The sequence below is a fragment of the Meriones unguiculatus genome, chromosome 3 (genome assembly GCF_030254825.1).
Source record: "Meriones unguiculatus strain TT.TT164.6M chromosome 3, Bangor_MerUng_6.1, whole genome shotgun sequence".
Lineage (NCBI taxonomy): Eukaryota > Metazoa > Chordata > Mammalia > Rodentia > Muridae > Meriones > Meriones unguiculatus.
The window spans coordinates 165,165,545-165,178,637 of NC_083351.1; the positions used below are offsets into that span (position 1 = coordinate 165,165,545).

The window sequence follows — 13,093 nt, forward strand, 5'->3', positions numbered from 1 at the left end:
CATGGTTTCTGGTGACAGCGAGGACCAGATGAGCCACTGACTTCTGCATGGTCTCCTGTGGCAACACAGGCCAAGGACAGCAATATGACCTCAGGTAGCAGCACAGCCCATGGATATCAACAGATTCAGGTTGCATCACAGACCATGGAAATTCTCATGGCCTTTTGGTGTAACGCAGCCTTGAACATCAATACAGGACCATGGCTCCAGTAAGGCCATGGACCCAGACCTGGCCCTCAGTGGCAACATTGACCCAGACATCAGCATGGCCTCAGTTCTGTCTGTCTACAATTGCTCACTCATTGCTCCATTCCTCTATATTTTCCACCTGTCCATTGAATATTTATTCATAGCAGTGACATTTTAAACTGCAGAGTGAAACCAACAGTTGCATTGTTATTGAAATTTTTCACACACTTCACATTCTAGCGACGGTAATATCCAGCTAAAGGGCCTGTTCTGAGTTTTTCTACTTCTTAGCTTTTTGAAAGTTTTGTGGATCTTTCATTCTTATTAAGTTCCATTTGGAGAAGCTTCTTCCTACAGGGACAGTAACAAACAGTACTGTGGATAAACCTTCAGATTCTGTATCAGGCTCGTGTACTTTAAGGGCTGTGTGGGATAATTATGGTTCTGTAGAGAGCACTGTGAAGCATCTAATTTCATCATCCAAGCCTTAGTGTTTTTGTCTCTGCCTGCACTCTAAAACAGTGCCTGGGAACTGACGATTCTGTTCAGTGTGTCAGTGTATATCTATGAATGTGGCTGGGGCTGTGGCATGGAGCCCAGGACAGCGGCCTTCTGCTTCCTTTCTGATAGCCTCCAATGGCTTCTCTTAGAATGAGATAATAAAGCCTTCCATGATCAGACTTCTGCTCAGTCCTGGCCCTGCTTATCCTTGCCCCCTGTCTTGTCCAGCTACAATGGTCAGGGTCTGCTCCTCAGACTCACTAGAAACATTGCACACACTCTTCCTCCTACCCAATACATCTGCTGGCAGCTCTTCATGGCTGGCTTCCTCGTGTCCTCCGTGGTTAGCCTAAAGCAACACGCCTCTAGTGCATGAAGGTGCAGTTTCTGCCCCATGCTCCCTGGATTCAAATTTGGCTCTGCCATTTGTCATTAGTGTGGTCTTGGCAAGTCTCCAAATGGCTCCATCCTTCAGATTCCTCCCTTCTAATATTTTTAAGGAATCTGTATTACTGTCACATAGAGGCCTGTGAACCTCGGTGTCAAGACCTTTCATCATGTGGTCACTGCGAGTTTATACATATAAAACCCTCAGGCCAGACAGAGCACTGACAGCTTCATAAGCCAGAGCTTAAAAAATAATTTAAAATATATAGTTTAAGAGATCAAAACCCTCCTTAGAGGAGTTTTCCCTGACCACCCAATTTAAAATAGCTTCCTTTCACCAGACCGCTCTGTTGCTTTTGCATTGTTGCCATGTAGAGCTATCCTTATCCTTATAACTGTTTCGTAATTACTTATTGTCTGTTTCCTCTCTCTAGATCTCAAGTCACATGAGAGAACTCACTTATACATGGTACATCACCCCCGTAATAATTATTCATCCACAACATTACTCTTTAGAGCCTATCAGCTTTAAGCCAACTCAGAAATTACCTGTTTTAGAAGTTTAAATTTAAATTTACTGTCACATTCCCAACAAACTCTTCCCAAACCATGATCATTTATGATAAGCATGCTTGCATACCAAGGCAGGGCTCTAGAATGCTAAGAAGTAGGTGACAAAGGCAGGGTAGGGTCACAGCCCTGAAGATACCACCCGCTCATAAGCATTAAAAGAAACCTCTGGCAGCTCTAGGGAAACAGAGCCTAGCTAATTTAGTCAATTCTGACTTTCCACCAGATGGATTTAGCTGTTATAAATCCAGCTAAGGAGCAAATTCAACTATAAAGGACCAATGCAATGGAGAGAGTCTTCACTGAAGGAAACCAGCCCTAAAGAAAGAAGGAACCTGAATCTTCATGGATCAGCAGCAGCGTTTGCGAATGAACACAAAGCGGTCTGGCTGTGTCACTTAAAATCATACCCTCTAAAACAGGAATAAGAAGGCTGCTGCCTGAGATTTGAATCAGTTTGTTGTCTACTGTCTTGCTTTCCCCAAACAGATGTCTTAAGGGTGAAGCTCATCCATACACAGCGGAGATACAAAGCAGGGATCCTCCCACACCGCACACCGTGTGGGCAGCATTACAGCAGGCTGAGGCTGAGCACACAGGACTGGCTCACGACAAAGCTGTCTGCTGTCTGCTGTCCCCTGCCTGCCTCTATAGTCATCACCTTGAACTCCTTGTCCTCCTTCGTCTCCTTGTTCCCCACATCCACAGACCTTCGTCATTTACCACTGGTACTGTCTGTGTCTAGCCCATTCTGACTTCTCAGGCCAGAAACCAACTTGAATCTTTTTAAGTTTTTTAAGTAAAGGTAAGACAGCAACAAAAAGTAAAGATGATGATGATGATGATGATGATCTGCTTTGTGTAGTGAAGACTCTGAATCATAACCCATACCAAAACTTGAGTAATGCCCTAATGGGAGAAGCCCAGTTCGTTACTGTTACAACTACCAGGAAATATGTGAGGGATGATTCTAAATACTTAAGATGCTGTTCTTGTTCCCTGACAAGGATACTGCAAAAACACTATTAAGAAATAGAAACTGGGCTAAAGAGTGTGTGTCATCACAGCATCTGGAGCCTACAAAAGTGGAAGGAAGGAAGGAAGGAAGGAAGGAAGGAAGGAAGGAAGGAAGGAAGGAAGGAAGGAGGAAGGAAGGAAGGAAGGAAGGAAGGAAGGAAGGAAGGAAGGAAGGAAGGAAGGAAGGAAGGAAGCTGAGCTGGAGAGATGGCTCAGCAGTTTAGAGCATTGTTGCTCTTGCAGTGGACCTGGGTTCAGTTCCCAGCAACCACATGGCAGCTCACAACCATCCTTAACTTCAGTTCCCAGGAGTCTGATGCCTTCTTCTGACAGCCTTGGACATGTGCGTGGTATGCATGCATACATACATACATTCAAGCAAAATACTCATATATGTAAAATAAAATAAAAACAAAAACATCCCAGTTATAAAAGAAATATAAGCTAAGTACTTTTCCCATATCCAGATACTGATACCCCATAAAATACAAAATCAGCAGAATTTTGCAGCTCACCAGCTACTAGTGAAAGCAACCGTAAGGGTGAACTTTCTCAGTGTCCAGTCCAAAGTTCCAACAAGCCCACCAACAAATTTACTTTTGCCTGACAGTTAATTGATTTCTGTTTTAAAACAAACTTTCTTTGTTATAGCAAACCTATTATGCCAAGTTTTCCAAAAACCAAGGAAAGCAGCAATGCTGAGATGTGAATTTGCTCATACAGGTATTATAAAGGATAGTAGTTAACAGTGCTGTCTTCTCTTTTGTAGGGAAGACAATGAAGTCAAATTGTGTATAACATACTGGCAGCTCATACATTAACTGTAAAGATAAGTTAAATGCTGATTAGCACAGCAGACTCTAAAACAAAAGTTTTTATTCCTTGTTTTGGCCGAACTGCTTTTCCTAGTAAGGGAAGGCGTTCAGATGATAACTACTCCCTCAACTTCTACATCTGCTTCTCTGGGTAGGTGTTTCACTAAGCCAAGGAAAGTGATGCCCTGATGTAGGAGTTTTTGAAATCGTACTTCAGGGACAGGGCTGTAGCAAAGGTGAGCTGAGGGATGCGTTAATTGTCCTGGATAAGAAGGGAATGTCCGGCCTGAATGGTACTCATGATCTTCATCTGGCTTCAAACTGTGGTCAGGAAGATGGGTCACCTCCATTTTGCCTGCTTAGATGTGGCATCTCATTCTAACCCACTAGGCTGTATGAGAAGCTCTCACTCAAACACACACTCCAGAACAAGTACCTCTCCTACAGGGTGAAAGTACACACACACACACCTGTATCCTTTGCAAAAGTGTCTATAGATAACATTGATCACATGGTGACCATTTCCTTTCATGTTTGTCTTCCCCTGAGGCTACAAGATTCCTGAAAGCAGATACTTAAGTCCTCCCCCCATTCACACTTTCGCCTAGCATAGAAACTGACAAATAATAATAAATTGTGCCAGTGCTTAAAAAACAAAAAAACAAAAAAAAAAAAAAAAAACACGTTCATTGAAACATGTTTGAAAAGCTTTGTGCCTGTCTAGGTGGGTGGGTGGATAGTTACATGGATGCATGGATGAAGAAATGAGCCAAAATCAGAAAAGACTTTCAAAGAATATAGGAATTAGTTTGGAGGCAGGTCACAGAACTCTGAACTCTCCTCTTTTCCTATCCTGTGACATTATATGGGAGAGAAGAGAGAATAAAGGTCAAAATTGTCAAACAGATGCATGTGTGACCATTAGCATTTCTCAGTCAAGGGCTCAACACAACTCACACTAACACAGGTCACGCTGCAGAGTTCCAGTTTTGACCTCAGATCAGATATGCACTCATCTGCACCCCACCTGTACCAAGGAAACTGACCTATATTGACTGCATCGAAGGTCTCAAGGAGCTGGGATAGCCACTCTGGGCGCCTGTGTTAGCATTCCTCCTTCATACCACCAAAACCTTTTTCTGTAAGTTCTCTTAAGAGAAGTAAATAACAGCCTTTGCCAAGGTCCCCTGTGGGTCACCGAGAGAACCCTCAGGTGAGGAAAAAGGTTTTGTTAGGGCCCCATTTCTTTGGAAACCAGCCGACCTTAACAGCCACAGCAGCAAATCTATTCTAGGTACCTCAGAGCAAATAAATGCCTTTAAGTTAAGAAATCTGAAAGTTTGGATCATGGAGCTTCTTTTATCCTTACTGGAAGAAAATGGGGTTCTTTCTTTTTAAGATTTATTTTATAATTTGATGCTTCCCGAACTTTTTCTAAGGAAAACTCCTTTAGAAAATGATACTATTTGTGATACACAGTTCAGGTGACGACTTCTGCTGCTACAAACAGCCAGTCTAGGGACTCCAGCCCGTGTCATTTGGAGCCCCAACAGCTGAAGGGACTGGTGTCTTGGGATATTGGCATGGATTTCATTACCCAGCAAAGACACCAGTTATTGGCCATGGATGCTATGCCCAATGACACTGTATATAAACGACACCTCTTAAACTGTGGCATTTTTTACTCTGAAAATTGTAACTACCAGTGCTGCCATTCCCAGAAGGTTGAAATTGGATCATTGTTAAAAACCTCACAGAGGAATCTAGGCTACTATTCCACTGTTGTCATTCCCAGAAGGTTGAAACTGGTTCACTGTAAAAACCTCACAGAGGAATCGAGGCTACTAGTCCCCGGTTGGTAGCCTCCAAGGCTGGTTCTTGGGTTCTCTAGGAAATTATAACAACTCGTTACTTAAGGTTCTACATGGATTCACAGTGTTCCAACTTCAAAACAGCACGGCAGGGTGTGCATGAAGACACTGTTTTACCCTCCCTGAAGACCTTGGTTCAATTCCGGCACCAACGTGTGGCTCACAATCATCTGTAACTCCCGTTCCAGCGCCTCTGATGCCCTCTTCTACCCTCCCAAGCACCAGGCACACACATGGTGCACAGCTATGCATGCAGGGTTAAGCAACCATCTGTAAACTATAGAACGTCTAATTTTTTAAAAGTCTATGTATCTCTCTAGCGTTTCCTTTTACAGAAGTGTAGAGAAATCAACGTTTTGTTGTAAATTGGTGGTGTGGTGTATAATTACATAAATTTATGGCAGCAAAATAATGTTTTGATAATGTCAGCACAATGCAGAATAATTAGATTGAGCTACTTAATACACCCAGCAACTCAAATACTTAAATACTCAAAATTTTATGGTAGAAACAATATTCTTAACAATTCTCAAATATACAATATTATTATTAACAACATTCACTGTGACATACAGTAAGTCTCAGGGGAAAAAAATTACAACTGATTTCAGATTTTGGAAAACTCCTAATTCTGGGATGGCTGAGATCAGAAAACAGTATTCTTATCACTCCTGATTGTTAAACAAAAATATATAAATATTGATTTAGATATATGTGGAATGTGTTATTTTGCCTCTTGGTTTTTTTATGCTTAACTACACAAAATATCCATCACCTGGGCACCAGGGCTTTTCTAGGGGCACAGACCCAGGCTATGGGGCTATACCATGGTTTATTCTAGCCCGAGTTTATTGATATTTATTCGGTTTCTTCTCAATTTCTGTACTATAAACAGCAACATACACACTATTTTTAATGTGTGTTTTTAGAAGAAACTCCCAGAAACAGCATTACAAGGCCAGGGGCCTAATTCATTCATAAGTTTGATAAGTCTTGCTAAATGGCTCTCCAAGAGGTTGGCCATTTTCTGTCGCTTCCAGAAACGTCTGACAGTTCCTATTTCTCTCACAGATTTGCCAACCGAGTATGTGGTCCAGCCTTTGGTTTTTTGCCAATCTGATATATTTTAGTGTCATTTTAAATTTCATTTCTCTTCTGCGGAAAGTTCATTGTCTTTTCATTTGTTTGAGGCCATCTGTGTTTCCTGGTAATAAATCCTCTTTCTGTTGGACGTAGCTAGCATTTATTGCTAAACACTGTGCTGTTTAAAAGCCATCTCTCCCGGGAGTCATGGTGTTTCTCCACGCATTTACTTATTACTTATCTAGAGAAGGTCTCACACAGCACAGGCTGCCTCTGCACCTAAGGAAGAGCCTTAACCTTTGCGCTCCCTGCCTCCACCTCCCAGCTGGGAGGGCCACACATTTACGCCACCATACCCACAGCCAGCGTATGTGGTGCTGAGGACCAAACTCAGGGCCGGACCCATGAAATTATTTAAATAATGGTATTTGAAATAATAAGTTAAAAAAAATGAGCCTTGCCTCCAGTGTTTTAGAGATACAAGGGGAAAATAGCAGTCTTTGACCAGCTATCTTTGACCTCCAGCTTTGGCCCTGGAACCTGGACTTTATTATCTTTGCTGTTACAGGTTCAAGGAGGGAATAAGCAGTGATAACCTGTTGATATGACACTATCTGAAGTTTTTAACTCTATTTCGTGTTTCAATAACTTCACAATATGTGCGGATACTGTACTCTAAGCTCTTCCCCTTTACTTTCTTCTCTCTGTACCATCCTTTGCTCTTCCTTTTCTTTTAACTTTTATTAATTACACTTTATTCATTTTGGATCCCCTCATAAGCCCCTCCCTCCTCCCCTCCCGGTCCCACCCTCCCCCCCCTTTCTGCATGCATGCCCCTCCCCAAACCCACTGATAGGGGAGGTCCTCCTCTCCTTCTTTCTGATCTTAGTCTATCAGTTCTCATCAGAAGTGGCTGCATTGTCAGGGTTCTAGGTTATCTCCGTGAATAGTCCTTGGTTGGAGTATGAGTCTCTGGGAAGTTCCCTGTGTTCAAATTTTCTTGTTCTGTTGCTCTCCTTGTGGAGTTCCTGTCCTCTCCAGCTCTTAATATTTCCCACTTCTTACATAAAATTCCATTCACTCTGCAAGATCTTCCTTTATTATTTGTGAGAAAGTCAATCCCTGTACATGGAGGGTACATGAGAATTCCATCAATACAGTTTCTCCTTCTTTTCCTATAGCTCACTTGTTTTCCCCAATGAATTTCAAGCACTTCCGCAAAGTCTTACAATTTAAGCTGACCTTGTCATGTGGATTCTCCCCTCCTCTGCTAGGACCCAACTTGATAAAAGCATCAGGATTCAGGGAAATCCCTGTGGAGGAGACAGTGCTGGGGAATTCTTCTGCCCAGTGCTAGCCAAGCAAACAGTGTTCAAGCAGTGGGTATATGAGAGATTTAACAGCAGGCTCAGCACTCAGCAGACAGGACTCAACACCAGGAAATCTGGTGCTGGTCTTTGTTAGAAGGCTCTGGGACTGGCTTCTTACACTTCTACTCCCCTTTTGCCCAATGAAATTATTAATGCAACCCAGGAATATAGCTTATAAAATATGTAAACAAGTCAAACATTTACTTATAACAGATCAGGAAGAAATTCATTTTAAAATAATTCTTTGGCATATATGTTAGCATTTATTAAAGAGGAAAGCAAATTTACATACTAATGAGATACATGTACTATTTGGTTTCATATTAATTAAATTGTGGTTGAATATTTGATACTGTAGGACACAACCTTCACTGTTTCTCATAGTTGGCATTTTGATCTTATAATTAATTGTTGATGCTAAGAACACTGCTTCTCATGACTACATAGGACAAAAAAAATGACACAAACAAGTTTAGAGCCATTTTAGAAATTGTTGGAAATTCTGTCTGATTTCCAAGCCAATTGTTTAAAATATTTTTTATGGGTTGGAGAGATGGCTCAGTAATTATAAGCTCTTATGCTTTTGTAAAGGACCCGAGTTTGGGTCCCAGCACCCATAACATGAGGCTCATACTCACCTGTAATGTCGCTGCAGAGGATCTAATTCCTTCTTCTGACCTCTGTGGGCTTGGACTGCACATGTCCAATCCCATATGTGCAGACATCCATGCAAGGACATAATTTAAAATAAAAATACATATTAAACAAATAGATTTATCTATTCTTTGACAATTTCATACACACGTGTGTCTTGATCATACATGCTCCCCGCTCCTTCCTCCCTCCCTACCCAGCACGCCCTCTTCCACCTTTATTCTTATAACTCAGTCAGTCCAGTTACTGCTGCCTGTGAGCTGTGCTCTGGAGCAAGAGCAACATTCTGGAGGGTACGCCGGGAAGAAAACCAGCCCTCAGAAGCAAGCCGCTGCAGAGAACTCCTCCGCTGGGCTGGGACCTTATGCGCCCTCCCCCACAGAGCCCAATTTTATTTAATAAGATAAAAAAAAATCACAGCCAATTTTCTTCAAAGTCTCAATTTTATTCCAACTCTCCAAAATCTACACCAAACATGCTGCTTCTAAAGATGTATGCTAGCCTTTAGGTAATAGTTATTGTGTATTCCCTTTATTCCTCTTTTTTAAATAATTCTTTAGTAGAAGTTGGTATCTTGTGTTGCCCAGTTAGGAGACAGACTCTTAGTTAAGTTTCTTTTCAATATTTATGGCCAACATTTGGCTTCTAAGGAAAGACCTTTTTGTCTTTTCAGTCACTTTCTGATGGGGTAGAACTGGCTGTTACCTTTTACCACATGGCTCAGTTTAGAACCCATCTTTGGCATCCAACCTTGCATGTCTTATCAAACTCACAACCCATCTTTCAGCTCGTTCTGTGGCCACATTCAGCTCATCTGCTGTTGTATTAATGCCAATAGGCTAGGGGAAATGACAAAAAGTATGAAATATTAAGTGATGGGCATTTTCAATGAAGTTCTCAAGACAAACCACCAAAAAGAAGTACCTTGGCTTTTCCTGAGCCCCATCAAAATCAAGGTTATCACATAAGCACTCAACAAATTCTGTAACTGGGTCTTTACATGTGGGAGACCCCTGCTAAGTAACTTTTACTAGCTCTTTCGTCACCCACCAGTGATCCCAGATATCTTTGTTATAACAGCAGGGATCGAAGAGCAGAAAATATGTCGACACAATGTCTGAGCTGCATTGAGCTTCTGTAGCCAGTAAAGGAAAAAAAATCGATAAGATTATTTTGGCCTTTGGGATGGTTGAGAAGAACAAGAGACATTGTTTGCTACTGAAGAGACTATAGGAGAGAACTCATGGAATTATTATCCATGGTCCCTTAGTCATATAACATCTTCCAGTTTTGTCTAAAGATTTCTGAGGCCTTTTCTTCTTCTCCTCCTCCTCCTTCTTCTCATTCTTCTTATTTTTGAGTGAACATAAAGCAGTTCTATCTGTTGCTAGAACCAAAACTCTAAAATAATAGAGCTATTCTGCTGTTTGCAATCTCACTGGAGTTTTGAACATCAGTAGAATGTATTAAGTACTTCTGGCTAAACCCACATTTGTCTGCCAGTTAGGCAAACAGCTTCAGACTATCCTTGGTTAACTGCATCTGCCTTCTAGTTTCTGGATCTTCAAAGAGCTTCACAAATGGTTCTGTTTCTGACTGAAGCCATTTCAGTTTCATGGCAACTGTGCTTCTTTTTTTCCTCACAAAGCATGTAGGATATCTTTCAAAGTAGGAAGGTTTCTGCACACAGCCACAGCAAAGTCTATCATGCTGGCATCACCAAGAAGATCCCTTGTAATAATGACTCTTCATTATGTATCCCCTTCACAGAGAGAAGGAGCCGGAAGACCTGCAGAAGCCAATCGAGGAAGTAAAAGATGTGAGTGGTTGAGTGGTAGCCTGCCATCTTGCAGGAGGGCGGGGTGCTTAACGACTTCTGTAACGAAAAAACTCAAGCCAACAATTCAAATAGAGTTTTTAGGTATTCTAACAAAATACAATCGAACAATATTGGATATTGGATAGTTACATACTAAGAAATCGCGATGAGAAAATAGCAAGGCCTTATTTTCTGTAGATAAATCGTTATATTTCTATAAGTGCAGAAAACTTTACATGTATGGTAAGGACAGTGAAGTTCACAATATCCAGCAGTCTGGAATCTGAGCCAGGATTCTTTCAGGCGGTGCTCATTGGTGTCACATGGTGTGATGGCACGCACCGTGAGAAATGCTCACGTTGTGTATTGTGAACAAAGGCTGCAGTAAAATCCCACAGTGAAACGCGGGCAAGTTCCAACAGAAACCTGTTGAATTCAATATGCCTTTATTTTTAAATTAATCATTGGTTATTGTGCAACCAAGCTCCTACCAACTTTTTTTTTTTGCAACCCCAACATGTACAAGGTCAGGACCTACAGTTTAAGAGGTTCTGCTCTAGAATATCTGCCTAGGTATGGCAGCAAGGGACAAGTACTCATACTTCCTTGCAGAGATTAAAGCAAGACATCACCAGACCAAATCAACTGATAAAGGCTGTGCTCTGAGAATGACCCCATGATACATATAACATAGTTATAACAAACAACCCTTTCTTTTCAGCTTAATGGAACCACTTTGAAGACAACCAAGTCAAAACATTCTTCTGCATTGAATATACTAGAATATATACTAGAATATACTACATTAAATATACTAGAGCCAAGTCTAGGAGGCTCTGAGGAGGGTTCCCAAGACAGTGGGTATAGCAGTGAGGAACCCAAGAGCTAGGGAGAACCTCTGAGTGATTAACTATCGAAACAAGATTATGAAAGATTTTACCAAAGATGGTACACCATTGGGATCCTAAAAAACAGGACAGTCCCAGACCTACAAAGAGATATTCATGAGAAAGCTTATACCCAAAAAGGACAAATGCAGGAGATTAGAAAATGTTGGTCCAACTTGAGAGGCACATGAGCCTTCTCTTTTCCCACTTATCAAAGCTGGTATCTGATAATAATGTGTAGCTGTTCACATTTTCTGTGGTGAGTCTTAAAAACAAATCATATAGGTCTTGTTCATGCCACATCATGGGCAGTCAGCCATGTCAAGAGGAAGTTCAATATCTCCTTCCCAAACATCAGCTGTCAGAAACTCAGAAGTAGATGGTGATCACAGCTTCATTCTTTCTAGGAGAAGCATATGGCCAAAGAAGTAGTTGTTGATGCTCTGGATAAAGAGTGGAAGGGTAATGTGGTCCAAATCAGTTGTGGAAACAACATTAAAGTTTCCCCTGAAGCAAAGTGTCTTGACCCACAGCAGAGTAAGCCAGCTGTTGAGTTACAGGCATTCTTATTATAGACCGAAGAGAACTGGAGAAATGAAGCACAAATGTGGTGATTTGTTATGGATGCCAATCTGAGTGTTCTCAATTTGTTTATTGAGAAAAGAAAGAAAGAAAGAAAGAAAGGAAGGAAGGAAGGAAGGAAGGAAGGAAGGAAGGAAGGGTGAATGAAAGAAAAAGTGAATAAAAGGAAAAGAAATAAGGAAGGAAAGTGATGGAGGAGAAGGAAAAAGAGCAAAAAGTATATTCTATGATTGGCAGATGTCTGGGTGGAAAAGGAGGAGGAATAAAAAGAGTCCTGGATTGACAGATCCTACTGACAGATGTCCGAGTTGGAGCACAAAAGAGTTAGCAGAACCTGAAAGCTTTTCAGTCTCTCTGAAGAAGATAATGTCTGCCAATTATTTTGTCAGAAAGTCCTTAAAGAAAGAAGGTAAGCACTCAGGATTCAGTGTCTTGTTACATCATGTGCCCTGCAACACAAACACTGACATATTGCTCTAAAGAAACAACACACTAAGAAAACCAAGGCAGAGGCTGCAGAATATGTAAAACTTTTTGTCAAGAGATTAAAGGGAGCCAAAGAAGAAGCCAGGAACGATTGCCAAGAGACGCCTGCTGTCCTTGCTGGGAGCTTCTACTTCTGAGTCCAGTCAAACATAAGTTTTTAAGAGTCAAAAATAAATGATCAGACCTTGAAAATAAAATCATACTAACTTGGTGCAGTTTACTCTTTAAACAAGAATTTTAGACCAGCCTTACTATGTCTGCCATTTTCAATCTTCAGAGTAATCTTGATGCTTATATGTGTGTGTGTATGTTTACACCCTATCTTCGGCTCCAAGCCTCCTGGACAGAAATAAAAATGGACTATTGGGAATATTATGGAAGTGTGCCCAAATTGAACACAAGACTCCTTATGTTGCCATGGGTTGTAGAGTGATGGGCTTTAGCATCTTCTTCATACAGCAGCTTTGGAAACTACCAGCAGTGTGATTGCCCTCAGACTCTCTAAACAAGGATTGCCTCCAGAAGATAATGGGAAGAATGCTTAACCCTTTTATGTGTCAACATGGAAGGGGATAAATTCCATGATGCTGTTCTCTACTTTTGTACTATTGGACCAATGAGCTGTACAAATAATTAAGATGTAACCATTTAATACACAAGACTGTGATTGTAGTGACCAAACTCAGTACTGTCACTCCAGGATTACACTCTGCAAATGTCATTCTGTTGGGTCTGCTCTTTGTAAAGTTCTTGAGGGAGGGCATGAAGCAGAAAACAAAAATTCCACAGGTTCCTTTCAATAGGGCTTGAAAATTCACACAACGACCAGCCTATTTTTATTGAGAAAAAAAAATGTTCTATT

At 41.2% G+C, this 13,093-nt stretch overlaps 2 pseudogenes; one reads left to right on the plus strand and one right to left on the minus strand.

The window, feature by feature from the left end:
- Window positions 1-8,960: 8,960 nt before the first annotated feature.
- LOC110555419 (eukaryotic translation initiation factor 3 subunit E-like) lies at window positions 8,961-10,303 on the minus strand (annotated as a pseudogene).
- Window positions 10,304-12,484: 2,181 nt separating this feature from the next.
- On the plus strand, window positions 12,485-12,717 carry LOC110555420 (protein kish-A-like; annotated as a pseudogene).
- The last annotated feature ends 376 nt before the right edge of the window (window positions 12,718-13,093 follow it).